This window comes from Meleagris gallopavo, chromosome 8 (assembly GCF_000146605.3).
Source record: "Meleagris gallopavo isolate NT-WF06-2002-E0010 breed Aviagen turkey brand Nicholas breeding stock chromosome 8, Turkey_5.1, whole genome shotgun sequence".
Lineage (NCBI taxonomy): Eukaryota > Metazoa > Chordata > Aves > Galliformes > Phasianidae > Meleagris > Meleagris gallopavo.
This window is the reverse complement of record NC_015018.2, coordinates 25,315,941-25,342,942: the sequence shown is the minus strand read 5'-3', so window position 1 is coordinate 25,342,942 and position 27,002 is coordinate 25,315,941. Positions and strand designations below refer to the sequence as shown.

The 27,002-nt window shown below is 45.0% G+C and overlaps 1 long non-coding RNA gene across 3 annotated transcripts; it reads right to left on the bottom strand.

The window, feature by feature from the left end:
* On the bottom strand, positions 1 to 27,002 carry LOC104912005. Of its 3 annotated transcripts, XR_004160536.1 has the most exons (6): positions 26,521 to 27,002; positions 21,690 to 21,916; positions 15,320 to 15,757; positions 11,740 to 11,862; positions 10,384 to 10,687; positions 1 to 1,738 (listed from the first exon to the last, which is right to left on the bottom strand). It is a non-coding gene; the product is annotated as an uncharacterized LOC104912005 (long non-coding RNA). The 3 variants fall into 3 exon arrangements; XR_002117240.2 differs by lacking the exons at positions 10,384 to 10,687; positions 11,740 to 11,862 and having other exon boundaries at positions 26,521 to 26,987; XR_002117242.2 differs by lacking the exons at positions 1 to 1,738; positions 10,384 to 10,687; positions 11,740 to 11,862; positions 15,320 to 15,757 and adding an exon at positions 16,686 to 18,796 and having other exon boundaries at positions 26,521 to 26,982.

Below are 27,002 nucleotides of genomic sequence, written 5' to 3'. Positions count from 1 at the left end.
TATAATAGCTGTGGCCAGTCTTACTGGCTATATTGGTCACATAATTTAATATTTTCATGCTGATAACATAAGAGTAACAGGAAGCAGGCAAACCCACAGAAGTCCAGTCCACAAAAATCCTTCCAAACAAATTGACACCAATGCTGCTCTTCCACCTCAAAACTTCCTCCTGTGTCTCTCACCAGAGAAACCAGAGCACACGTTGGGAACATCTCTGACCACGCTTCAAAAGTATTTAGGTGCAGAGAGACAAAGCAGACTCTCCAGACAGGGTTTCCAAAGCACATTCCAGGTTAAGAAATCAAGACGGACATTTTAAGTTCCCAGAGAGAGTGGGAGTTGTCTTCTCCATCATGAAAGCGGGAGTCATCTTCTGCCATTGCCTGACTGGTATTCAGGAGCCGGTCTTCTCCAGTTATCCAAGCTCCTAGCTTAAGGTTCCTCAGGAGATGGCCTATCCCACCTCAAGGTGACAGCTGAGAGGTTAGGGTGGGATAACGTTCATAGGCATCTCTTGCCCACCCAAGCATCCTGTGAAAACACTCCACCTGCTCATTATGGGTTGCAGGAAATGAAACTGGGAAATCCTAAAGACAACCGTAAAGCAGAGTTTTTCCACTCAAAGTTTGATCTATTATTGTAATGAACGTTGCATCCTGTGACAGGAAGGTAGAAAAATAACAGGAAGGATTCCAGGGAGAAGAGGACAAACCTGCAGTCTGGGAGAACGGAGCAAAGAAAGTCTCTGCAAGCTCATCAGCTTCAGCTGAAAAATGGCTCTCAGCTCACCCCCCATAATGTGATTTGTATGCTGTTCAGAGCAATCATTAGACAAGGCAGTTAGCTGGCTCTGTTATGTATTATGCTACAGGTGCAAGGTCTGGCATCCCACATAATTGCTGCATAGATCTAGATTTAGCTTATCATCATTTTTATATAAGCTTTCAAAAGGGAAAGAGGAGCTCAGTGGTTGCCCTGTGCTGGGCTTTGGCAGTGATCCCTGGGCCGGGGAAGGGCTGGGGCTGGCCACAGAGCTGGGCAGCGCTGCACCCAACTGCAGAGAGCCAGGCCCAGAGTTTGGGAGAAGAAAACAATCTTATCACTGGGAAACTGATCCCAATCACCTGCTGCCTAGCTCTCTGAGGGCACCTTCCCCCGGCCATCCCTGGACTCCCAGCAGCACAGCCCAGCCCCGATGGCTGCAGCTCGGGGCAGTGTGTCACGGCGTCCCACTGACCGCAGCTCACTGCCCCGACAGAGTGACCCACACCTCCTGCCTGCCCAGAGCAATCCCTACCCCATCATTAACGCCGCTGCGGGGTGGGGCGCGGGGCGGAACCGCCGGGCGAGCAAAGAAAACCAGGGCACCGAAACCGGGCTGGTGGCCTTTGAGTCCCGTGGTCCCGGCGAGCAGCGGGAGCTCAGCGCTCACTGAGCTGACTCACTGGAGCTGGGCATAGCTGTGCTGGTCAGTGCCAAGAGCAGGGCAAAGCCAGCCCTCGTAGTGCTGCATGTTCAGTCGTTCAGCCATAAATCAATCGGACATCTGTGGACACTCACAAACAGCTCTGAGGTGTCTGGGATGCTGAGAGTCAATGAGCAGATGATGGGCATCTTGATGGCCAGCTGTACTGGAAAAAGAGCATCAGTTCCTGTTTTGGCTCTTACGTGTTCATGTTTGTAGGCTCCTTGATATTTAAAGCAGATTCTCCATTGCCTCTGGAGAGTTAAGTTCCCCCTTGTCAAATTAAGTTAAAAAGAAAAAAAAAGTGAGAAAACACTAATCACTGTAAATAAAGTAAATTTTACCTTTTCAGACTATCAAATATAAATGATTTGGCCTGAAGCTTCACTGCCAGTTAAAGCTGCTAGCAGATGTCGCACACAGCAGAATCTGACCTCGGTTCATGGGTTATCATGTCATCTATCTTAATACCCCTCACACACACACTATAATGAGAGCACTGCAGCTTTGTGAGTGGTAGAATGACATGTGCAGGACCTTGTCTAGGGGCTGGTCTAAAACCAGTGGTGGTCTGTCAGTTCTGCTGCTCTTCAGGCAGCAATGGGAGCTGCTGTTGGCAGCGGAGCAGCTCCCTTCACCTCTAAGCCAGTGTTGAAGGAGTCCCCAAACACGAGGGATTGGTGAGGCACACCAGGGTGTAGACTGAGGCTTTAGGGCCTGTGAAGAACTGTGGCAGAAGCCCAGAGGAAACGATGGAGTTGTTGGGATGTGTTAGTGGTGCTGAGTTTGTGTCTATATGCACCAAACTGCTGCCTCCAAATCCAACTCTGTGATGGCCCGAGGAGAGTTTGGATTTATACCAAAGGGCACACTGCTTCCCAAGAGACTGTGTCTTCCTTGCTTGCAATTTGTCTTCTTGTAAAAGGGAAGTTATTTCTAGATTACCTATGAAATGAGTCATTGTCCTACTGCTACTCCAGGAAAAGGAAAAAAAATAGAAACATTAAGGAGTAAAGAGTACTGAGCAGCAGCTTTGAGAGACTGGAACAGAATTCAAAACAAAATATTATCAGGAAGGGTCTCAGTTCTTTCAAACAAGGCCCTTAATTTTGCTCCCTGGGGGAAAGTGTTTGTAATGAAAAAACTACTGCTTACACTTTTATGGCTCCTGCAAGGCTGACTCACCTCTGATACACATATCATGGGACAGAGAAGAAATAGTATTTCCCATCCAGCATGAGGCTTTACTGCAGACATTCCCAGAGCACTTGGTTATTTTTTGGGCAAGCTCGTTACAGGCTGGAGCTTGATCCAGCAGCATTTCTGTAGAGCCAGACATGGACACCAGCAGCTGAGATACATGCTGCTCATCTTGGACATGTTTGATTTACAGAACCAACAAAATGCAGCACACTGCTTTCTCTTGCCCCTGCTCCCATCCCTGTACACAGTGCGAGTGTAATGTCAAAAAGGCTTGAGGGCAACTAAGATGACCAATTTGAAGTTCTCTGAATTCCTTCACCAGTCTCATTTTGAAATCTGTGTTGGTAATATCGAGCACGGACGATACAATCACCAAGTTGCCATTTTGAGCAACCTACAGGTTTTACTGGAATCTAACAAATTTCCAAGCACTGTCCTGGAAACCTTTGTGCAGTGCTTAGTAAAACAGCAGGACCTTTTTCTTGTGCTACCCAAAGGCACCAGAACTGTGTTAACATATGGAAAGCAACACAGCAGTATACTGCTTCCCTCACACATTATGGGCCAGGCTAGCTTGATCAGGGCCACATCGCACAGAGATTGAGCACCCTGTGGCTCTGTGAGCCTTTCCCAAGAAACAACCATCCCACTCCGACAACATGAAGGTTTCTGGATGCACAGGTCTTCTTCACCACCACTGAGCAGAATTATGTACTGAAAGCTTCCATCCAATCAGGGAACTGCAGATGAGCTTGGGGAAGATGGTGATTTTTGAAGCAGGGTGTTGTACCTATCAGGGACAGTGGCAGCCAATCCGTCTGGTCTCACTTAAAAACAGACCAGGGGCCATAGCTGGGCATCCTGTCTCTGACAGCAGCCAGTAGCAGATGCTTAAGAAAGATATAAACCCCAGGAAAGCCTGTAGTCACACTTCCCCAGAAATACCAGATATTTCCTGAACCAAAGATGGTATCTCTGTATTTAAGAGCTCTCCGTGGATTTTTCATTCGGCACTGTGTGCAGGACAAATTCTGTGAAAAATAACATCTTCTGTTGTTGGCTCTAAAAACTGCTACCTGATAGTTTCACCTGATTCTCCTTCATTGCCATTCCAGTGCCCCCCAAGATGTGACAGACCTCTGTCACACAACTCTCCGGTGTGACAGGTCTTGGAGATCCATCTTGGACCTGACTGACTTGTCTCTTTGTACAGAAGCTGCTTTGAGCAGTATCCACCTTTGCCAATTCTGCTACAAACCAACAAGCAGCCATCACAAAGTCAAGAGCCATATGACATAGCTCAGCTTCATGGGGACAGATGGCTTCAGGAGTCACCCAGGTCCAAGATGACAGTGGCTCCTTTGCTTGTTACAAGCCAGCATGGCCCTGATGAGCCTCCTGCAGCCCTCTTACAAGAGAAACGGAGTTAAATATCATAGAATCATGGAAGCATTAAGGTTGAAAAAGACTACTAAGATCACTAAGTCCAACCACCATCCCACCCAACCCACCCTCACCATGCCCACTAAACCACGTCCCACATTTCCACAGTTCTTAAACACCTCCAGAGATGGTGACTCCACCAAGTCCCTGGGCAGTCTGCACCAGTGCCCCACCACTTCTTCTGAGAAGAAATCATTTCTAATATCCAACTTGAATATACAAAAGAAGTTGTGTAGCTGATCCAGGAGAAATGCTTCTTCATCCTTCTGTTCTCTCAAATCTGGCAAATTGTGGAAGACAATCCGAAGGAGGGACCATGGCTGGTCATGTCTTGCACCAGGCCCACAAAACAAGAAGGAACATGCTACAGCACAACACTTCTCAAAGCAGTTTTTGTTAAGCAGCAAGTTCTGTGTAACCACATAACTCACTGAATATTGAGAATGTTTGTCTATGATGACCATAGATGAAGTCTCTGATACAGATACTCGTGAAGAACAAGTCACCAATGTCTGGAATCTCAGATATCCCTAAACATCCTCTAGGAAAAAAGAGCCCTGTTTACTGTAACCCAAGAAATGTATGATCCAGATGCAGGGAACCATCCTTTCTTTCTTCTGTTTTTAGTCAGGCTCTAAAAACATTGAGTCAGGTTTCAAACCAGCATAGCCTCTTGCCATCTTTTTTTAGTGTATGGCAATACAATCACTCAGCACTGGCACAATGACACAGAAGTCTGCAGCAGACCTCTATCTCCATTGTATACAGAGTAATAATTTGATCTGCGATCAGATCTGCTATCTGTTACCCATTTCTCCATCCACGTCCTGTGATCAGACCCATCCCTGCTAACTCTTACATGGCTCCTCTCCCTGGGCCATCCCTCGCATGGCCTAAAAACATCCGGCTGTGCCCTCAGGAAGCTACAGGAACAGGGGAAAGCATGTCTTGTTGCTCTGCATGTGCATATGTTATTTTTAAATCATCACGCAGAAGGATGCGGTTCCCATCAGCCAGGGTATGTTTGAGCTTCTGTGAGACAAGGCTTTGTATTTCTAAAGAAGAAAATGTGGCATGCGCTGCTGCCATTGCTCTGGCGATAACCACGTGGAGTGAGTGCTGTAGCATCAAGCCACATGATAAATTAAAAACATCCACTATACAAATTAAACTAGCCCAGAGAAGCTTTTATTTAGATGGTAGAAATTTTCTTAAATGTTTTCTTTCAGATATTGCTATGTAGAGGCACAATACACTTGTGGAAGCTGAGATTGGCTTAGCTGCTCTCTCTGCTGTGCTGCAGGGCTAGATCCCCACCTGGCCCAACTAAACCCAGAAGAGCCAGGCTTCTACTTGTATTAGATCTGGCTTGTTCCTCTGAAATATTCCCATTCCATCTCTATCCACCCATCTTATCTTGAATGGCATCCGAAAGCTTTTCCCTTCCCTTCTTATTGACCTCTTCATTTCCACCCCCACCCGCTTATTATCTTTGCACTTGCTCTGTTTAGCATGGGGATTTTCAAGGATACCACCCAACAGAAGATGTGTCTTCACAACACCTGAAATCCCCAAGAGTCAAATCTGGGTGTTGCAGCTATGCAAGCAGGTGCAAGGGATAAGGCAGTAACAGCCCAGCAAGTCAATCACCCACAGGTGTGTGTGCATGTTGATTTGCATCCTTGCTTTGTATTTTACAGGGAAAAGACAAGCAGGCTATTCTTTACTAATACTTCCTCAGAGTCCTAACCCATGATGTCAGCCTGCCTCCTTCCTGCTAGCACCAGCATTAGCTCCTCAGCCTCGTCCTGCCAATAACTGCCAACTGCTCACAGCCCCCCTGCTGAAACAGGTCGGGGAGCTTCAGCAGCTAAATCCTCCTCCAGAGTTCTGAACAAGTTTCACAAGGCACTTCAAAGATTCAGCAGCTGGAACAGTGATACAATGTCATGCGTTGCAGATGAAGTGCTAATACTGTCCATAATGGATTTGCTGGGATGTATTTCACGTTTCCTCCACCTGTTCCCCCTCTGGTGGAGTTCTTGCTTCCCCGGGGTTTTGTCTTCATAACGTACCGTGTCTGCTTGTGGGGAAGCAGTAGCTGTGGTTGGCCTTATTCCTCTGTACCTTACAGTGAGACCTTGTCTTGGATCCAAGAAGAGAGCAGTGATACAGTGCCAGCTTTCCCTATTGCTAGTGTTAGTACCTACAGCAATGCCCTGCTGTTCCCCTGTGTGGAGCCTGTCCCATATACATTTCCCAATCTGCATAGGGAGAAACAGCACAGATGTAATCAGGAAAGCGATATGTTCCCAGGCACTCACCCTGCAGATACTGTGATGAGTGTAAGGCAACCAAGCAAGCTCTGTTCACACCTTGAGAAAGGTCATGTGCCACAGCAGGCACCTACCCCATCACCTCCTGATACCAGAGCAGGTCTTGGGCAGAAGAAAAAAAAGGCACAGTCTCCTCTGAGACTGTTATGCTAGCCAGCTAATTAATAGCTTGTTGATTGCACTCTTAAAAGTAGTGCAGTTAAAGGAGGACATGCAGTGTATATCTTCTTTGCTTTAAAAGATGGTTATAAATGAATTTACTTGTTTCATAAGGCAGGATGTCTTGGCTCGATACATTATGTAATTACTCAGACCAGCTGGTATGGAGAATCACAACCAAAACCGAGCTCCTGCTCTGCAGCACAGATGAGATTTCTCTTCTCAGTGCTACACACTCAGTCCTGGTTCTGACATTCTGTCTACGTACCCACAGTGACGCGTTCTGGCTGAGCATATAAGGACCTCCTAGAAGCTTGCAGCTGTGAGAAGAGAAGAAGGAAGGTCTGCACCGTATCTGAGCAAGCAGGCATTCTTCCAAACATGCTCTCAGGCAGCTTAGGGGAAAGGGAGGAAAGGCTGAACATTAAGAGCTCAGGGTACCTGGGTCCTCTTTCCTGCTCTGGCCACAGAATTCCTGAGAAAACTCTGTTTCTGACCTCAGGTTGTCTTTAAGAACACCAAAAATTCTCCAATGCTTTGTTCAAAGCATCCATATACCACTAAAAATGGTGTGAGATCCTGAGTCCTTAAACTGCAGTGAGGGTCTGGTACCTTAAACCACACAGGACCAAAATTAAAGCTGCATTACAAGGAGGGCCAAATATCTTCAATTGCATCAAGGCCTGGATTTACATGATGGCTGCAACTGAAACATTTTGGGGGCTTCTCATCACAGCAACCAGCAGAGAAATGAAAGCTAAACTTGCACGTTAGCAGGAAGATCAATGGGCTACCACATCTCTACACTTAAGACCAGGGCAAGGCAGGCAACATACTGATGTAGCAGGAAAAGAAAGCAAGAATCAGGCTGTACAGTGTGTCACAACTTATTCCTACAGGCCTTGAAGAATCCCCCAGCGTCTCAGCACATCCCATGCCGGCTCCTTCCCCTGCTGCTAGCCCAATCCCCAGATCACTTTTCCTGCAAGTGGTGGTGGGGCCGGGCTTGGGAGCTGCACACATAAAATCCACCCAACACCAAACCACAACTTGTTTTTTTTAGCAGGCCTATTTTCAGCCCCAACAGCATGCAGACATGAAACACCATTAGGAGCCAATCCCACAGTCTGCTGCAACTGATAGCGGGAAAACCTTTTCCTCCTTCCACCCCTGCTTGTGCCTGTCTGCATCCCCAACTCTAGAGTAAGATTCCTGTTGTCTCCTTTGTGTTGGCGTTGGGGCTTCCAAGTTCCCCTTCAGCTCACTAATCCAGCAGATAATGCTCTGTTTTGACTTGCTAGGATGGGAAGCTCTGCAAAGCCAGGTTAAAACATCCAAAAAAACCCTCCAGTAATTTCATTGCTGAGGTCACAGCATAGGCCACAACCACAGGAAGAAGATCAGGGCCCAGGGCCAGTGTACCTTCTGGAACCAGCTTCATCTTCAAAGGAAATATGGTCAAACAGCGGCCTGGATGTAGTACTAGCTGTAATGATCCCAACAAGCTTTTGTTTTCTGCAGCAAATGAGATGTGTTTTGCTTTTGAAAACAGAAGAAAGAAAGCAGCCAAATACAGAAAAGCAACCTCATTTCTACAAAACGACTCACATTACTTAATATGTGTACTTAAGTGCTATATGTGGCATGCCTAGCAAGTCAGTGATTCTCTGCTGACCTTTGTCAACATCCAAATTTTCCATGGGCTCAGCATATCCCTACACGAAACCAATAACTGTCAGCTAAACAATTTAATTAGAATCCATCAACCAGTTAGAAAGACTACAGCTCAGGAACAGCTGTAAAATGAAGTCGTGCTGACAAACGCCAAGTTTTTTTCCAAACCTTCTAGTGTCCTTATCAAAATAAAACGACACCTTTATTGCTTTTAGGGTGTGAAGGAGAAGAGTCAGTGGGGAAAAGGCCTGAAAATCTTAATGCTAGGGAGCAAGCTTGAGTAAGTGGATGGAACAATCTACAGGGAGACTTGCAGTGTGGTGAGAAAACAACACATCCACATGACTGTCACATCTCCACTTACAGCAGCATGGCCTGCAGGAGGAACACTGTGCAATGGCAGGAGTGTGTGACCACCCCGTGGGGACCTCACTAGGATGCCCACCAACGCTGCCATCTGCTGTAGGTGCTCTCAGGCATTTGGGTTCTGCAAAAAGCTGTAATTAGCTGTCTAGACAAAAACCCTAACTTCCCACAGGATCTTGCTACTTGATTCTTACGTTGGCTTCTTTTGTACTGCAAGAGTCCATGCACCCGCCTCCTCTGAACACCACAAAGCCATTATAAAACTGAAACCTCCCTGCAAAACCCTGAAGAATGTTGAATGCTTCTTTCTGTCCTCTTCCTTCTGTTTACACAACACATTGATAAAATCATTAGTAGTCATTTAACATCTGATTCGCATGTTTGTTGTTGCTGTTGCTGTAATATTTTTGCCTTTTAAAATTCCAGAACTTGGCTTTCCAAGAGTGACTGAGGTTGTGTGGGAGAGAAGTTTGCATCTTTGCCAGCGCCCCAAGGATATGCTTTATATCTGGACTATTTAAAATCTCCTTCACCATCAAATGCGTTACCAGCTACCATCATTTTTATCTTGTTGTTTTGTATGACCTATTCTTGTTATCCTGCATAACCTTAGTTTAGCAATATCAGGTTGGACATTAGGAAAAATTTCTCCTCAGATGGAGCAGTGAGGCAGTGGCACAGGCTGCACAGGGAGGTGGGGGAGTCACCATTCCAAGGGGTGCACACAAAAAGTAGAGATGTGGCACTGAGGGACATGGTTTGGATGGCATGGTGGGGTGGGTTGATGGTTGACTGAAAGTCATCTAAAAGCTTGGTACAAGCAGAGAGCTTTCCCAGGAATCCTGATCTGGATTACACCAAACCACTTACTCAGCTATACCAGACTGCGTGGTACGGCGCTGCGCCAGCCCTCATCCAAGAGACAAACACCTCCTGCCATGGGGAGCCTACATGAGCTGAGTGCTCGATGTGTAATCAAATCTGCAGTAAAACAGTGCTGACAGTGCCTCATGGAATCCTATCAGCCCTGCAGCTGCTTGTCAGGTAGAGTTGTTAACTGAAGGGATGACTTGTATCTGAAGAAGCTGCAGTCAGATACCCACAGAAGAGCAGCTTGGGAGTTCTATGTCTTTGAAAGAGGTCCTTTGTTAAAGATGCACAGCAGCACCCACAGCTGATGTCGTCTGCTGCCCGACGCATGACAGTCTGAAGGGTTCCAGCCATGGTATCCCAAGGAGGGCTGCCCTGATGAGGCAGAGATCCTGTCCCTTCTCATTGTGTTAGGGACAAGTCATTCTGCTTCCCCAGCCACGCTTGGAAAACCTCACCCTTCATTTTATAATTCAAAACATTTTCAGTGCTGTGGAGGAGGGTTTGCTGATACTTCAGCAATGAGAAGATAATTGCTTAGTGATCTTGTAACTAGGAAGCAGAGTTCATTGCAGAATGGGGAAGGAGCTCATCACAGAATGGGAAAGGACAGAGAGGGAGGTGCACACTTCCCCCCTAACTCCTGTACTTTTCTGTGTTACAATTTAGTAGTTTAAACAAAGCTTCTACCACAAACTTGTGATATAGGGTGTATTCCAGAAAGCCCATCTTCTTGAGAATCAGAACAATATCTAAAACCCTCAAGTGTGAATAGCAAGAGCACAAGCTTCTAGTTGACAGGACTGAAAAATGTAAGCAGTCAGAAGCCTCAAAACAGAGGTGATTTTCCCATGTGGGAAAACTTACCTCCAAAGTTAATTCTTCCTAGCCCACATATTGTAAGGCCAGTCACAATCATACTACTCATCCGTTCTACTCAAAGCTGTGGTTGAGATGTATGGATAGTAGCAGACACCAGAGAGCCTGCTCAATTCTTTCACCATTATCACTTTAGCAGGAGCCACAGTGGCATCTCCTCCATTCCACACAACTCTCATTGTATCCATTCCTCGCAGCAAGCTGGGATTTGCTTTGCAGTGCCTCCATCAGAAGAGTGCCCAGTGCTTTTGTTGCAGCCAGCTGGTTTCTTTCATCTGGGCATAACACTCAACTGCAGCAGAATGACAAATAGATAAATAAGCAGCTGTGTTTTGTGGTGGAATTTGGTGTCCCGTTCTCTCCCTTCTCTCAGCTTTTTGTATGGAGAAGAACTGTCAGGAATAGGTGCTGGAATCCGGTCAGTTTGTCTAGCACTTACATCTGCTTTCTTTTGGAGTACTGCTGCATTTCATCTAATCTGGGGCTTCAGAAGAAGATCAGGGTGACTAAAATATTTATACTTGGAGCAACTAAAAGTAAAACCAGTTGTAGGTAATTCTTAACCAGTTTCACTATTTGTGCTGGTTATGCTTTTTGCTAGGGAGTTATTTTTCTCTCAAGAGAAATTTAAGAGAAGAAACACAAGGCCTATTAAACAAATCTTTTCAATCCAACTGCAAAATTGTTTGTGATTTCTTCCAGCGACATAAAGCCATGCTACACTGGATCCAGACTCCATTATAAGGAGATAATAGTAAAGGCTCACCTTGAAAGCAATTAATCTTATCTAAGGCTTTAATTGTAAATTGCATGAAATGATAATATGCTAAACTCAAGGCTGCTGACTACTGGTAATAGAATAGGATTTGTGTAGCCTTATTGATCTCTGTTGACATAATAACACTGAGTAGACAAGCAGAGGAAAAGATCGCATTTCCTTTGATAAGGGCTGCGTCAACTACTTCCCAATAGTCTGACAACAGGGAGGAAGAGAACAAAGATGTTCCCTTTGACTCAGAGGTGTGGGCTGTGCAAAGGTCCCCTTTCTTTAAGATAGAGGATTTGTAGGCTATATCCTCCCCTTTGATATTCTCCCTCGAGGGTGAGAGCCCATCTGAGCAGGGAAGAAGGGGTCCACCCTCTCCTTAGCCATGGCCACACATCCCTCCAGTTGGCAATGCTACTTTTGGAAGGCAAGCATATAAGGAAATAATTACTTTCTTTTTTTTTCCTCACAGCATTACTTATTTGACAACTCATTTTTCCAAACTAACTCACTTTCCATCACATCAGTGCTAATGTTGGCTTCAAGGAAGGAACAAGACCAGAGTAGACTTAACTTACATCTGCCTTAAGATGATGCGAAGCTGCAAATCCCATTGCCAACTCTGTAAAGGCTGTGCCCGCTTCAGGAACTCAGATGCCCCAGGGTGGGTATAAGGAGCTCTTCAAGAAGGGCTGCACTGCCTGAGAATACAAACCAGAGGCCATCTAGCAAACAGCAGGGAGAGAGCTGGGCAGTCATTTCTAACTGAGCAGTGGAGGGATGTAATAAAACCTGCGGGGGAGGTCCATTCATTCGCACACATTCATTCTCTCTCTCCTCTCCCTCTCTCATAGAAAATAAATGCCTTGTCTTTTGTATTTCTCAAAATATCCCTTGTTAATGTAATGAGGCCATAGGCAGTAACCTCGAGTCAGCATCCTACAGCAGTTCTGACAAGTCAGCAGCATCCTCACTGCTCCAAGGAATTGGAAAACACGAGCAGCACAGAAAACACAAACATCAACACGCAGAGCAAACGCGCCTGGTGCACCAGAGCAGCAGCAAAGTGCCTCCAGGGACTGTGGGGAGCGCACTGCTTGTTGGGGAGAGTGAACTTGGGGGACATAATGAACAGGCAAGGCACAGTTCAGCTTCTTAGGATTCAGAAAGTAATTAGAGGAGGCACAAGTCAGCAGAAGAGAGTGTAAACTGTGACTTCATTAGAGTCATCAGCACTCACCCCCTACTGAGCAGTCTCCTCTTTCCCTCTCCCCTGCCTCCCGCAGATTTTGTTACCGACACTCAGGGTCATCTCACGTAATGAAAAAGTCCACTTTAAAGCTTTCTCAAAATGCAACTTGGAATCTTAGATTTTCTGCTTGGGAAACACAGAGGAAATAAAGAAAATAAAATAAGGAGGAGGTTACTTAGACAGAGAGATGAAATGAAACTACAGTTGCAATCATCATGGATGTTATGGCTGGTGGAGCCCTCCACAACCCTTCAGTCTCCTGCCCAGCACAGGCAGCAGCGCAAAACCCACCCCCTGATCAAACCATACCCTGCTATCCTCCATCAGCTTTTCTGAAACCCATCCAGACACCTGACATTAATACAGCTCTGTGCTGAGTTCAATACAACTGTTTGCTTTAAGCATCAATAAAAGAAAAACCTGTCTGCAGTCAGTTGCCGCAATATACTGATTGGAATGGGATATGTGTGCAGGGCTAAAGGCTTGCTTTCAATCAATAATGGTTATGTATTATCATACCTTGGGATCTTTGGAGATGGATTTCTGATAGACCTTGTTCTTTCTCATTTGGCTTTTCACTATTCCTTGCACCTACAAGTCTTTTCCTGTGGCCAAAACAATATGGGAATTGTCATGAGGAGTGATCTCACAGCACTCCTGAGCAGGCCCCAGGCACTGTGGCAGTGTATTGGCATTGCTGCAGTAACTGGAACATGAGGAGACTTTTCCAGAACAGCATGGCGTGGAAAGGCTGGCTCTGCTACCCCACAAGGCCAGCCCCACATGGCCCAATGCATCACCTCACACTCGCTACAAGCTTAGTTTTCCAGAAAAAAGATCAAAGCTATGAGGTATTCAAACACAGAACTGCCTTGCTCTGTCCTGCCCAATGAGACAGAGACTTTGTTGGAGAATTAATTGCTTTTATGTCAAGAGAGAAACTTTGCACTGCTTCCACCTCATTCCCAGCCACACTGACCTTTGTTACACCTCGACTCTTTCAGCCCATCTGGCTATAAATTAGGACAGACAGGTTACACCCTTTCCTTCTCCTGTAATGCACATGAACATCTCTGCAGTGCTGTTGGCACACAAAAGCTTTTGCCCTTTCTGTTTGCCTCCCTTGATAATAAGCCATCCATTAAGGAGGCAGATGCAGCTTTAGCTGGTGATATCTTATGTAATTATGTGGGTGAACAACAGAGACAGAGCGAGTGGAAGATGGTGGAAAGCAGGAAAAGCAAAACCAGCACAATTTCCAGAGCCCAGAGAGCTGTAGCATAAGTGGCTTTTTTCTCCTTTGTTACATCCCTGATGCAACAGCTCGTGGAAAAGGTGTGCTCCCCAAAAACACTGAGCACAGCTCTTTAGCATCAGACCCATTTTAGATAAGTTTCAAAGCCCAGCTTATCCCACCAGTGTCAGGTTATTGTATCAGCAAGCAGAGGCATGGACTCCCAGAAGAACAGTGTTTTCCTTGAGGGGTGTGTGCCTCATCAGCCCCCCATTACTAGCTGCCAGATGTCTTTCCATTCACTTGATTCCTTTGGTATATTGTCCATTGTGTACTTGCTTGCCATTCCTTACCATGTGCCTATATCAACCTGGATTTCCAAATGCTCTCTGTCAAAATTGGTGTGGCTAATGCTGCCTTCCTCACTCAGCCAGGAAATCTGTGGTCTTCTAACAGAAAAACAGCACTCTTTGTACCAAAGAGGGAACAACATGTCTGTAATAAACAGAAGAACCTAAAACTTTTTCCAGAGGCCATACCAATTTCAATACCATATCAAAGTTCGGGTAGAACTAACAGTCACAGGTGAGATCTGGATTTGGGTCCCAAGTGACGCTTTGGCTCAGTCCAGACCTGTGATTTGTTCTGTGCACGTATGTGAATCTACCCCAGGTCTCCCAGCCTTCTGATGTGGACTACAAGTTTGGTCTTGTGATGAAAAGGAAAGGTGTTGGGTTAAGTTTGGGGCAAAGAGCTAATGGTCTTACCATTTTATTTTGTTCGTTTTGCCCTAGTTACTCAACCACCCCTGCCTTAAAGCTGATAGAAGTTTGGCTCACAGACCATCCCTGTGTATCCAATTCTGGCTGCCAGCCCCACATATACACACATTAAATCTCACCTAATGAGTAATTAACAGGGGATTGGGATACTTCATTTGCCTTACAGCAGCACACACACCTCAGGGAACGAAATAACGTTTCAAGGCTGGACACAAATGTACATAACACAGAGATTTCACAGTTTACCTTACAGATGACCACTGCAAAGTCCATACATAGGAGAAAACAGACGTAGGAGGAAAAGTGCCCTATGGGGCAAGACTCTACATTAACCTGGTAATCAGCAGGCTTTCTATGAAAGATTTTGTATTTTAGGACTGCAGCGCGTGGCTGAGATGAAGTACTGCTATTTTTACGTTACAGATTGGAAACGTAGGCACAGATATGAGAAATGTTCTGTACAAGATGGCAAAAGAACTTGGTGGCAGAGCCATAGATTCCCTCTCCTTACACCTATTTCTCGATGTTTGACCTCCAAGATCTTCCCTCTTACCAGAGGTCTGTGAAGCCAAAGGCAGTTCAGAGGAAGGATCTACTCACACAGGCATTCCAGGATATTCAGACAGAAGCTGGAAATCCTTTGTGGATATGCTGTCTCTGGAATGGAACTATGTCTGAGCCCAAAATACAAACAGCCTGAAAAATAGGTGCTCTATTGGGATCCACGCTCCAGAGCTGTTACACTGCCTGTTTTTCTACAAAAAAGATACTCTTATCTGCCCATTTTGTAGCTACAGACAGCCTTTGCATCACTGCAGCTGTTTCTCCCCACTCTCCTCATTTTTATGTCATGCTGGTGAAACACACCGTGTGGATTGTCCTGTACTTACCCATATGCTGGAGTGATTAAATCTCTCCTCACCTTGCCCGCCAGCACACCTGCACCGGGATGTACTGGGACCAGTTGGAGGGCCTGGGGAGGGCAGTTTAGTTTGTCTCTCAGCCAAAAATGCAAAAGAAAGCCTGCCAAGTAGAGGAGGTCAGGGAGCCTCGTCCAACCTGCTCTGCAGTGATGCCACACTTGGAACCCACAGATCAGCGCCGCTGATGCAAGTCCAGGGCTGGCTTTCCTCTTGCCAGACTGATTTAGTTTTGTGTTGCTAACATCCGTGCTGCATTTGCATTCAGTAACAGTAACATACTGTACAGTCTTTGCTTTTCATTTCTTGCATGGTTGGCTCCTGTGCCCACCACAGGAGCTGCTCTGTGTCCGCATTGTGAAAGCATTGTGCAGGAGGCAGTGATACCAGGCAGATTAGTGCAGGATCCTGTAAATACAGACCAGATAGGAATGAACATTCACAAAAGGTACTGAATTCATGTATTATGGACAACTTTAACTGACTTTGCAACAATAGAATACTTCGAGGTCAATTTTTGGATAAAATTTAAATAGCTACCCAGAATATATACATAGAATACTTGTGTACCTGTAGATACAGGCCTGCATAGCTGGAGGTGCCTCTGTTCATTGCAGGGAATTGGACTGAATGACCTTTAATGGTCCCTTCCAACTCAAACGATTTTACAAAAATACTGAAATGAGTGCGTTTCCTGATCTTTGACAGGGATAGCTTATAAATATCTTTTAAGAGCCATGAAAGCATTCAATGAAGACATCAATTTATATTTATCCCTCAAACTCACCACAAAATGACTACAGCCTTTTTTTTCTTTTGAAAAACAATAGGAAACAAACTGGTTTATCTTACTATACCTGCCATAAATACCTTTATGGCAAGGTAATTGCTAAGTGCATTGTGTTGAACAATTTGTTACTTTGTTAGGGGAACATTTGTCACGGCCTTTGGAGATGGCAGAAGAAAACTGTGACCTTTGGAAAATTAAATCTGGCATAGCTTAGAAGTCAAAGTTGATAAGGTTGTTTTTAAGCTTCAGAAGCATTTCCCATGCCTCCTGAAAAAGATGCAACTGCACTTCCACTGAACTGAAGCCAAAACAGTTTATTCCTGCCCTTTTACAACCATAGAATGACTTGGGTTAGAAGGGACCCGAAAGCCCATCCAGTAACAACCCCTGCCATGGGTTGGGTGCCACCCACAAGCTCAGCTGCCCAGGGCCCCGTCCAACTTCTCCTTGAGCACCTCCAGGGATGTGGCACCCACAGCTCTCTGGGCCTCACGAGGGCAGAATAGAGGGGGACAATCACAATCCCCTCCCTCTCCCTGCTGCCATATCCCCCTGTTGACACAGCCCAGGATGCTCTTGGCCTTCAGAGCTGCAAGAGCGCACTGCTGGCTCATATCCAGCCATCTGTCCACCAGGACCCTCAAGCTCTTCTCCGCAGGGCTGCTCTCTCTGAGTTCTGCCAGTTTGCAGGCACTTCTGGGCCTTTAATGCTCTGTGCCTATGTAGCTCTCAGGCAAGTGAATGACTGACTGAAGCACCGCAGGGCTTTGCACAGTGCACAGCCCTGCACTCAGCCTTGCAGGACACAACATCGTGGGCTGCCTGTGCTGGAGAGATCGCGAGCTTGACTGTGTGATACAAAGAAAGAGAGAGCCATTATCAGACACTGCTTTGCCAGGCTACACAGAGAGCCACCTCCGCAGATTGCACAATGCCCTCGGATGTTCCCAGCAGTGCCACAGGGTTGGCGCTCGGACAGAGAGGAAACCGGATCTCCTCCCTCCTTCCCTCTCAGCATGGGAAAGCTTAGGAGAGCTGTTGTATAGGCAAAAAGCCCTCACTTATCTCCTGGGAAAGAGCCACGCCGTTCTGGAGCATCCATGACACACAGTGCTATGGTGAGGAATCAGAGGAGCGTGGTGTGGGCCATGGGCATAGAAAGAAGCTGGCAGTTATAGAGTTAAAATTACAGAAGAGTTTAAAGGCTGTGGGGAAGGAAGAAATGTGGAAGAATGCTCCATTTGGTCAAAACTTTCAAATCTCTGTTAAGAAAAAAAGATGGAACAAGGGCAGAGGAGAGAAGCCCCAATTAAGTAAGCTCCTTAAGTACGTATGTAAGCAAGCCCCTGTGTGTTGCTCTATCCATATGCATTTCAGAAGACGTGACACAGTCACTCATTTTTCATGCCTTAACTGAAATGCCTCATTTTTGCGGAGGTAGAGAATCTGAAGGAAGGGGATAAATGATACTCGAAGTTCATCCCATCTGGCAGCAGGATCTGCTGTAAGATGTAGCTAAGAACAAATCTCTTCTTGTTCTAAGACTGTCAAATTCAATGTTTACCTTTAAAAAGGGAACCACATGAAAGTGAGGAAATTCATTGAAGTGAGCAGCTAGAAGCAGTGAAGCATTTGTAGATAATGTAATGCTGCTTGAAGATGTATAGCAGGCTCAGTGTAAGGAAAAGGTAAGCTGATGTGATTAGAGCATGCAACACTTCTGGGATGTAAAAAGACATTCTCCCCAAAAATGGAGTGTTAAGGAAGATGGAAAATAACACGAAATCTGACAAAGTGGATATGAAACTATAATAAAGCACAAGGAAATTAAGAACAACATGCTAGGGACGTAATACTGAACAAGGAGCATTTTTCAAGCAAGAGGCTGCTGGAGAGATGGCGGGGTGCAGGGATGTACGTGCAGATGTACATAAAAGCAGTAAAGCCGTCACAGGAGATAAGAATTAGTTCCTTCTGTCGCTATTCCTGGAGGAACTTCCACACTCTGTAAGAGGAGTGGTCATAGGGCACAGTTGCATTACACCATCAGCTGCACCAGGCTGAGGCCACTGTGCTTTCTTCGTTTTCCTTATTCCCTTCCTCGTCCCTTTCCATGTGTCAGCACCAGCAAGGTTTCCTCACCATGCTGTGCCTGGGCAGCACTCCGTAGCCTTTTATGGGTTGTGTGCTTCAGGCACAAAGCAGCTGGATGCTGTCAGCCCGCTGGGATGACTCATGAAGGTTGGCATGGGCTGCTATTCTTTACCTGATACAAAACTGACACAAAGCAAAACATTCACTCTTTGTGCCTCATTGAAGTCCTATATAAATTAAGATAATGAGCACCTCAGGAGGTTGCCTCAAAAACTAACTGATATGGCCAAAGCTCTGAGATTCTTGGATACACATACAGATTATTTAAGCAGCTTTTAAGCAGTTCTATTTTAAATGTGAAACAGACACTGTTACATCAAGGTCCTTTCAATTGGATATGTGACCAAGATGAAAGCAAGGCTCTGGAACTGATCATCTTCAAAGCGGAAGCACCTGGGGCAGCTGCTGAGCACGGATGCCAATCACCAAACAGGCACTGGAAACGCGAAACATTTTGGGTGGTGATTTGTTACATCAACCGTTCTCATCCGGGCTGGACCAGCCTGTGAATCAATACAGCATGGACATACTGTGACAGACAGAACTGCTGCAATTACTTCAAGTAGGGGTATACCAAAGTTGTATTCCCCTTTCTCAACTTTTCTGCTTATTCCATAATTAAGCCATTTAAAAAACTTTGTTTCCCCTTCAAACACCTCCCACGAGCACATACATTTAGCCATGCAGCAGCAGGTCTTAGTTTCAAAAGCAAATTTTTACGTCCATTTCTAGTTTTTAAAGGTAGCTCTAACAAACTTTACTAGGAGCCACAAGGAGAGCTTTTACCCCAGAACAGTGTTCTCTGAAAGCAAGCACAGCCTGCAATGCAAATATATAGCTTTCACAATACTAATCAAAATGTGTTAACACTAATCAAAACAAAAATTAAATTAAGATAACAAGCCTTTGAAGATCTCATCTTTTTCTTAAATAGATTTAGAATTTCCTTGTCACATGGATCTTTCACACTGAAAATTCAAGTGTTCCTATTCTTCAAAAGCATGAGCGTGGTCTCTCTAAGGGCATTGCAGATTTCTCAGGGTAGAAAGCCTCTCTCCTATCTGTCCCAGCTGTGCTCCTGCACCACAGATGGAGGGCAGGCAAGGTCAGTGTTCAGATTCTTCTTAGCAAAGCTGGAAATCTTGGTAAATGCTTTGGATGCATAGGGTACTTTGCTCTGTACATCCTTACTTGAAATATCACACAATCCACTCATGCCATATGGTCTAACAAACAAGCTTAAGGTTTAGGCTGCTGTTGTTTCTTTAAATCAGACCTTAGGTCACCAACTATTAGGCTTTCAGCACTTTGAAGCTCACACATCTAATTAAATCCATCTCGCTTCCGTACCATCCTGAGTGCTGACCTGGAATAATCCAATGTCATCTTTGTACTTTTCAGTACTATGCAGAAATCAAGCTGTCCCATTTCTCACTTTGGGATTAATAAGTGACTCTCAGCTAACCGAACCTCCTGACTTCCATGATACATCCAACTCTCCCATTTCCAAATATTCTAGCCACTTCCAGGGCTGTTCTCAATGGTCTCAAATCAGCCTTGCAGCCTCAAATGCCACTGTGCCCATCACATCTCTGTGACAAACAGTTGCTCTTTTGCCAAAGATGCATATGGAAAGCTCAGGGCAGAGAGGAGAATGTGTGTCTCACTCACTTCCAGCTCTTCAGAGCACCCAGCACCTAACCCAATCACTGCACCAAATTTCTTTCCCATTTTCCCTTCAGTAAAAAGTAGGGGCCAAATCCCACTGACACCTGCCATCATCTTAGCACAGACTTCACAGCCCCACTGACTTCAGCAAACTCTGCTCAAAGCTCTCTGTTCCTGCCAGCTTTCCTGTGCTCCTGGGCTTTGCAGGGTAACTGTTAAGGACAGAAATAAATCCTTTGTTTACTCTAGAAACCAAAGAACTGCTTTAACCTCTGGCTAAAAACAGGTGCATTTTCCTATCAGGTTCATGAGTCAGTCATCCCAGCACAGAGCAGCGAGCTGGGAAAGCCCAGAGCTTGCTGGAAAACAGGAAAGAATGACTTTTTAACTGAATGGTAGCAAATGTCTTCATCCGGTTTTCCTGGGTGGCTTTTTTCTTTTTAAGTCATGTTAAATCATTGGTTTAACACAGCTCAGGCCTGTTCCTCACATGTTCCTCTCCAGTGTGGTATTCCAGCATCATGCTCACTTTGGGATGGAAAACATTGCCGTTGTTGGACTGCTAGGGGTAACAGTATGTATAACATGCGACTGCAGAAACTGAGCAGGCAATTAATACCTCTGTAATATATGGTGTGCTTGGCCCAGCATAATCAGACTTTCCAGCAGAGAGATTTGTATAAATATATTTGTTTATATGTGAAAACAAAGTGCTCCCTTTCTGTGGAACTGTTTTCACAGAAAACAGCATTGCTTCTTGCACACCACATGGACAAGAACAACTAAGGAATTCTTAAAAGGTGACCTTCCAAAGTAACTTCTTTTTATGAACTAAAAAAAAAAAAACATATTTGCTGCAATACCTTTCCACTCCAACCTTAACACTAGAAACTTAGGTCTGATTGCCCTGTTTTTCCACAACTGAAGACTTACAACAGCATCCCAAGGAGCTGCTCTGAGGATATTTCCCCACTGCACAGTTAACTCATGTTCTGACTCCATCTGAAGTCATATTACAAGAACACACACAGGAGAAACCTCTGACCTGGCCAAGGTGTGCTCCCAGTCCAGACCAGCATACCCTGTTGTCTGTAGAGAGCAGGTAGGACTCGTCTCTGTCTGTTTTACACTATGAATACAGAACTGAAAATTAAATAACATACAAGTCACCCATTTTGTCAGTTTCCCCTAGATCCCCTGTAGCAACCAGGTGGCTGGGCCTGGAATCCTGTGCTTCTGAACACAAGAAAAGAATGGCTCCATGTCCAGAAACAACACCAACAAGGTCTCAAAAGTGTGATGGTTTTGCTAGTGCCTCACTAGGTTATGGGTTTTCGAAATAAGGAGTTGTCATCATGTCCACAAGCAGCAGGGATGTTCAGGAGAGTTCTCTGCAGGTCTCTGTTCTCCAGAGAAGATTAGTGAATGAACAGTGAGGAAAAAGTCCTGCCATTCTTGGCACTCAAATTAAAGTGGATAAACGTGTCTTCAACATAATGGAAGAACACATACCTAAATCCCTCTAAACAGAGCTACAGATAAGAGCAATCATCAAGCATCCCCACTTTACCAAAGCCAGTCTTCAAAGGCTTTCCACTTTGTTTTATCACATTAACCACAGATATTTCCAGTTCCTGTCCATCCCCACTCCATTCATCCCACCTCATCCTGCTTTGGGTCGTTTTGAATGCCATCAGCACCATTTAGAAAAACAACAAAGTCAATTACCTATGTCCATTAAGCTATCCCAACTGTACATTCAGCTGGTTGGATGCATCCCTCCAAATGACGATTGAATGGCAGCTTTCCATCCCCATGGGCATGAATTGGAGGTGCCACACAGCTTTCTTGCCACCCAAGCCCACTCTAGGGCAAAAGGAGGAGGCCAAGGGACTGCAGAGCCACATGTCCTTGGTGGGACAGATGCAAGAGGGATGATGAGATAGATGCAATACCTGTACATGAGAAGAGTCACATTAATCAGGGTTTTTAATGAGTCTTAGAGGTCTACAGAAAGGGTGCAAGAGTCACTTAGGGGTCCACAAGCCTACTTGGTTAAGTCAGGAGTTAACAGCAACAAGGAATAAAGATCTACATCTTGCTGAGAAATATTTTTTAAAAACCCAAACACCATTGCCGTTAATCCAAGTTGTGTGAGCCATGAGAGCAAACTTTAGTAGCGAGTGAAAGAGAAATGATGGTAGAACCGTGCTACTATTCAAAAATATCTCCATCTCAGTGAGGATTAAATCATGGCTTTCCAATTCTCCTGCATGCTTCTGAGCCCTATGGGATTAGTCCACCCTGAGGGCAGCCATGCACACACATGCACTGTTATTTCTGGTTTTCTGCTCAGAGGCCAGTTTCCTCAGAAGCTAGTTCAGCCTGCTAAGAGTTCAATACACTCCAGACATCATAAACACATGTGAGAATCCACTCCTGCTTTCACCATCACTGTTTAACCAGCATGATCTCTCCTAACGATGGAGAAAACAGACTGGTCAAAAAAGGGTGTAAAGTGATCTTTCTGCACTGCCAATACAGATTGAAAGCTCTGCGGAATGGGAAGGTGATATTTCTGTATGCTTTCACAGCAGAGGGAAAGGAGATCAATAAAACAGGAAAACGTACCCCGCAGCTGCCATGGTACCAGTCCTACAACTCACATCTTTCTGGGTCACCCAATAACAGCACGTTATCGATAAATGAGAGCTAAGAATAGGAAGGACAACGAGTGGAGAAAGCAGTGACAACAAAGGGAAAGCTAGATGGGGAGGAGGCAGGGACTGATGAACATGAGAAAATTAGGAGCCTGCAGTTAGCCCTGGCCATGCACTGTGCAAAAGGTGACTGAACCACCACAGGTTGGAGAAAAGAAAATCCCTTGTGCATTCCCAAAACAGCCACCAGCTGTTCTGGTCCTGAGGTGACTAATAACTATTTGACACTTTGTGGCTTTACTGGAAAGTTCGTTTATTTTGCTTTATTTTTCCCAGCATATATTTTGCTTTATTTTTCCCTTGCTGAGTTCCAGAGAAATAAAGAGGGAACTCAAATAACAATTCACTTCAAAGCTGCAAATGTCAAAGTGATGTTCATGGGAGGGAAGTGGGGAATTTCATTCCGTCTGTACTAAAACATCCCAACTCAATCACGCTCACATCTGGCACCTCAACACATCCTGCAGCAAAAGGCCCAAGAGCAGAGAACATGAATATGCTCCAAAGAGAGAAATCGTAGACTGGTCTTTAACAAAAGATAATGTGAGCTGGGTTTTGTTGCACCGTGCTCTTCTTCAGCTTCTTGTGGCACTTGGGGACACGGTTAGTGGATATGGTGGTGATGGGTTCATGGCTGCACTAAGTGATCTTAGTGGTCTTCTCCAACCTTAAGATTCTACGATTCTAATTAGCCTTTCTGGTTTGCCTTATATTTCCCTAGTCTCTGGCTGAAACCCATTACACCTGCTCTCCAGGTTCATGAGAGCACTGTCAGCCTCCAGAACCTCCCGTATTCCTTCTCCAAGGCCCGCTCTTGCATCACATCACCCCGCAGCAGCCCAGAGATGTCAGTCAGGGAACCATCCTGGGGCACTCACACGATGCCATCAAAAAGCCACCGTGCAAAGTCCTTGTCCCTTCCTCACACAGCCTTCTTGGCACTTGTCCCTACAATTCCCATTTTGCTGGAAGGGAGGAGCAGGAAAATAAACATGACCTGTGCTTCTCCAGGATATGCTTGCAGCCCAGAAGCTCCTTTGTCAAATTAGCAAAAGGAACTGGCAGAAAGGAACCTGTTCTTCCAGCTCTGCCTGTCACCTGATGACAGGAGCAATCGATTCCAGATGCAAATAAAGTGTTACGAAATTAGTCTGTTGTCCTTGAAAAAGGTTTGCAATGAGAGAGATGCATTCTTTTTTTTCCCCTCCTTTTCTTAGTAAGAAGTTCTGAAAACAGAAATAAATGTCAGCTGAATCACCCGGAGGTGCTTAGTCTGCAAGTTTCTCAAAACACAATAGTGAGGGCTGAGATTTTGAGAAGCTGGAGTCAAGTAAAAAAAGAGGGATAGAACCATGACGGCCCCTTTTTCCTCCCATTTTCTCAGCATCCTTACTTGCACTATCATCAGAAATACAGAAACATCACAGAGGCAATTCAGGAAGCTCAAAAATGTTAACTTTTGTTCCTATTGAGCTTGCATTTTCAAAATGAGCCTTATCAAGTGGGATGAGGAAAAAAAAAAATTTCTTAAAAAAAAAAAAACAATAAACAAGGAAACCACCCACAAAGCACAAACACCACAACTCATGGTTTCAAAGTGAGCGTTTCATGTAAACCCAATTCCCAGTTTTGTGAAGTTGCTGCTCAGAAAAGCTCCAACCCACAAGTAACTCAGTTACAACATTTTTCAGGCCTGAAATTCTCAGGACTTATACTGCTTTGGGGAATTTACATTCTCTCCTCCTCCTCCTCCCCTCCCTTCCTACCCTGCTACAGCAAGTCAATCCTGCCTTCAGTGCTGATGGTATTGAATAGGCAAGGCAAGGAGAACCTGATCCTGATTTTTTATGGCTTTGTCCTCAGTCACAAAGACCAGATGGGCAATTTCAAGCAGAGTGATTTTTATGTCTGAATGGGAAACGCACACAGAACAAGTTAGCACAAAAGCCAACCTTCTGCACTGCAAATCCCTCCTACGGCAATCCTCAGAGCTGAGCACAAAAAGCTCCCTGCCCCTCCAGACCCCTTGGAGAGGGAAATATTTGCAACACCGCAGTGCTTTGTAAAAAGACATGGCATAGTTAAATACACCAAGTTCATAAACCAGCCTCTTCCTTCGCAGAGGATACAGGATGGGTGAACAGCGAAAAGCTGAGCTCTGCTAATAGATATGCAGCCAATCCTTTTTCTCTTGTGCAGGGTCTCACGTGTGCACATACTTGGTGTGCACGTAAAATGGTGCAAGATTATTTGCATTCAGTCATTACCTCTTACTGAATGGCTACAACAGGAAATAAACATTTCTACCAGCATATTTCACTCCACTCTCCAGTATTTCTGCCCATCTCTTTGCTCTGACTTAAACAATTATTTCTACACTTACACGATCCTGATACTAACAGACTCACCTATACTGATTAAACTATTGTAAAGAGATTACCTTCAGTTAATCCTCATTGTCCTATAGAAACAAATTAGAACAGCATTTGAAACGGATACGAGCCGACTCAACCTGTGAATCTGAAGCTTCTGTTGCCTGAATGAGTATGTTCTCATTGCTTCCCTTTCCAGAACTCAAACAGGACATCCAGACCTATATAGCCCTTCAAAATTCATGCCCATAACACAACACAAAGAAGTTAATTAACAATCAGTTTATAATAATAAATTGCTATGTGCTTTCTGAGTATACCTGAAGGACATAGGCTGCATAATAGCATCTCATGCTCACTTGAAAAAAAAAAAAAATAAATAAATCATATTTCATACTGAAAGACTTGTGTTATTCTGGAAGTAAACAGTCTCCCTTTATGGCACCACCCACCAAATCCACTTTCCAGTGTGAGAAAATGAAAGGGTTAATTTCTCTGTCTCTGGTTAACCTTTCCAGGCTATTTAGTTTCCTTTCCGACTCCATCCCATCAGAGGCATGTGAGGTGAAGGATAGAATTACAGACTGGGCATGTTTCCTGTACTTAGTGGGTGGATAGAGCACAACTTCCGCACTAATAATGTCAAGGTAATTAGGACATCCTGCAAAACCTGTAACAGGGAAGAAATAACCATTGTTTATTGTCAGTTCTGCTACTGAGGTGGTGGGTTCCTCTCGTAACTACTCTTGCCTTTCATTTTGAACTCATCTCTAACTTATCAGAGATACAGTTGGGCCAAGTCCAGGAGCCCTGGGACTCCCACTACAGCCCTGCACTAAAATCTAGCCTGTATTGAGCAATCACCAGAAAAGAACAAACCACACCTGTAGATCTGAGTATGTGTGGTATTAAATAGAAATTCAAACTGAGATAAAAACTGGCAAGTTTAGCTCTTCTGATTATGCACTTGTGCATTCTTTAATAAAATGTCCTGCTTTGAAAGGGATCCACAAGGGTCATTGCTGTCCAACTCCTGGCTTCACAGAGAACCATCCCCTAACAAACAAACAAACAAACACCACCACCAAACTCTATGTCTGAGAGCATTGCCTAAACTTCTTGAACTATGGCAGCTTAGGACCATGACCCCTGCCCAACCTGACCCACCCCTAACATATTTTTACACCATTCCTTTGAATCCTATTGCTGGTCACCAGGAAAAAGTGCAAAGGCCTTTGCATCACACAGTACAAAGATACGAAGTTGGGGGTTGGTCTTGATGATCTCTAGAGGTCCCTTCCAACCCCTACAATTCTGTGATTATGTGAAGTCAGATTATTTTATTAACTTTACCCCCCAAAAAGGATTGCAGGTACGAAAGTCAAGCCTTGCCCTCCATCTAGGTACCTCCTTCCCAAAGCTTCAGAATACAATCTGCTCCTGGAGACCAAAGGCCTTTCAGCTTACCTTAAATGCACCTAATAGCTCAACCTCTGCTTTTGGATCACATGGACATCTACCAGTGGAAGGAATGCTGCTCTCTCTCTGAAACATCTGCTCTGTCTTTAGATTATTCAGCAGTAGCTTTACACCAAAGGCTGTGCTCACCAAAACTCAGGCATTTTAGTGTTTGCAGCACAACCTCCACTCAACCACCCAGCTATAACTGAAGTGGGAAGCACCTCTCCTAAGCAGGCAAGCTCAGGTGCAGCTGACCCACCGTTCCTCCCAGCCCAGTCTTAAGGGCCTGATGCCATCAGACACCTGCATCCATTCTTCATACAAACACCTGAGCCACCAGGCTGCAGTAACATGTCTCTGGATCGGTGGTTTATCAGGGTGACACAGTCTCAACAAGACGGTTCAGAAGTATGTCTTTCACATTGCCTTCTTCCACAAAAGAGACCCCAGTCTTGTGGCTGTGACAGCTCTCGGGCTGATGAGGATGG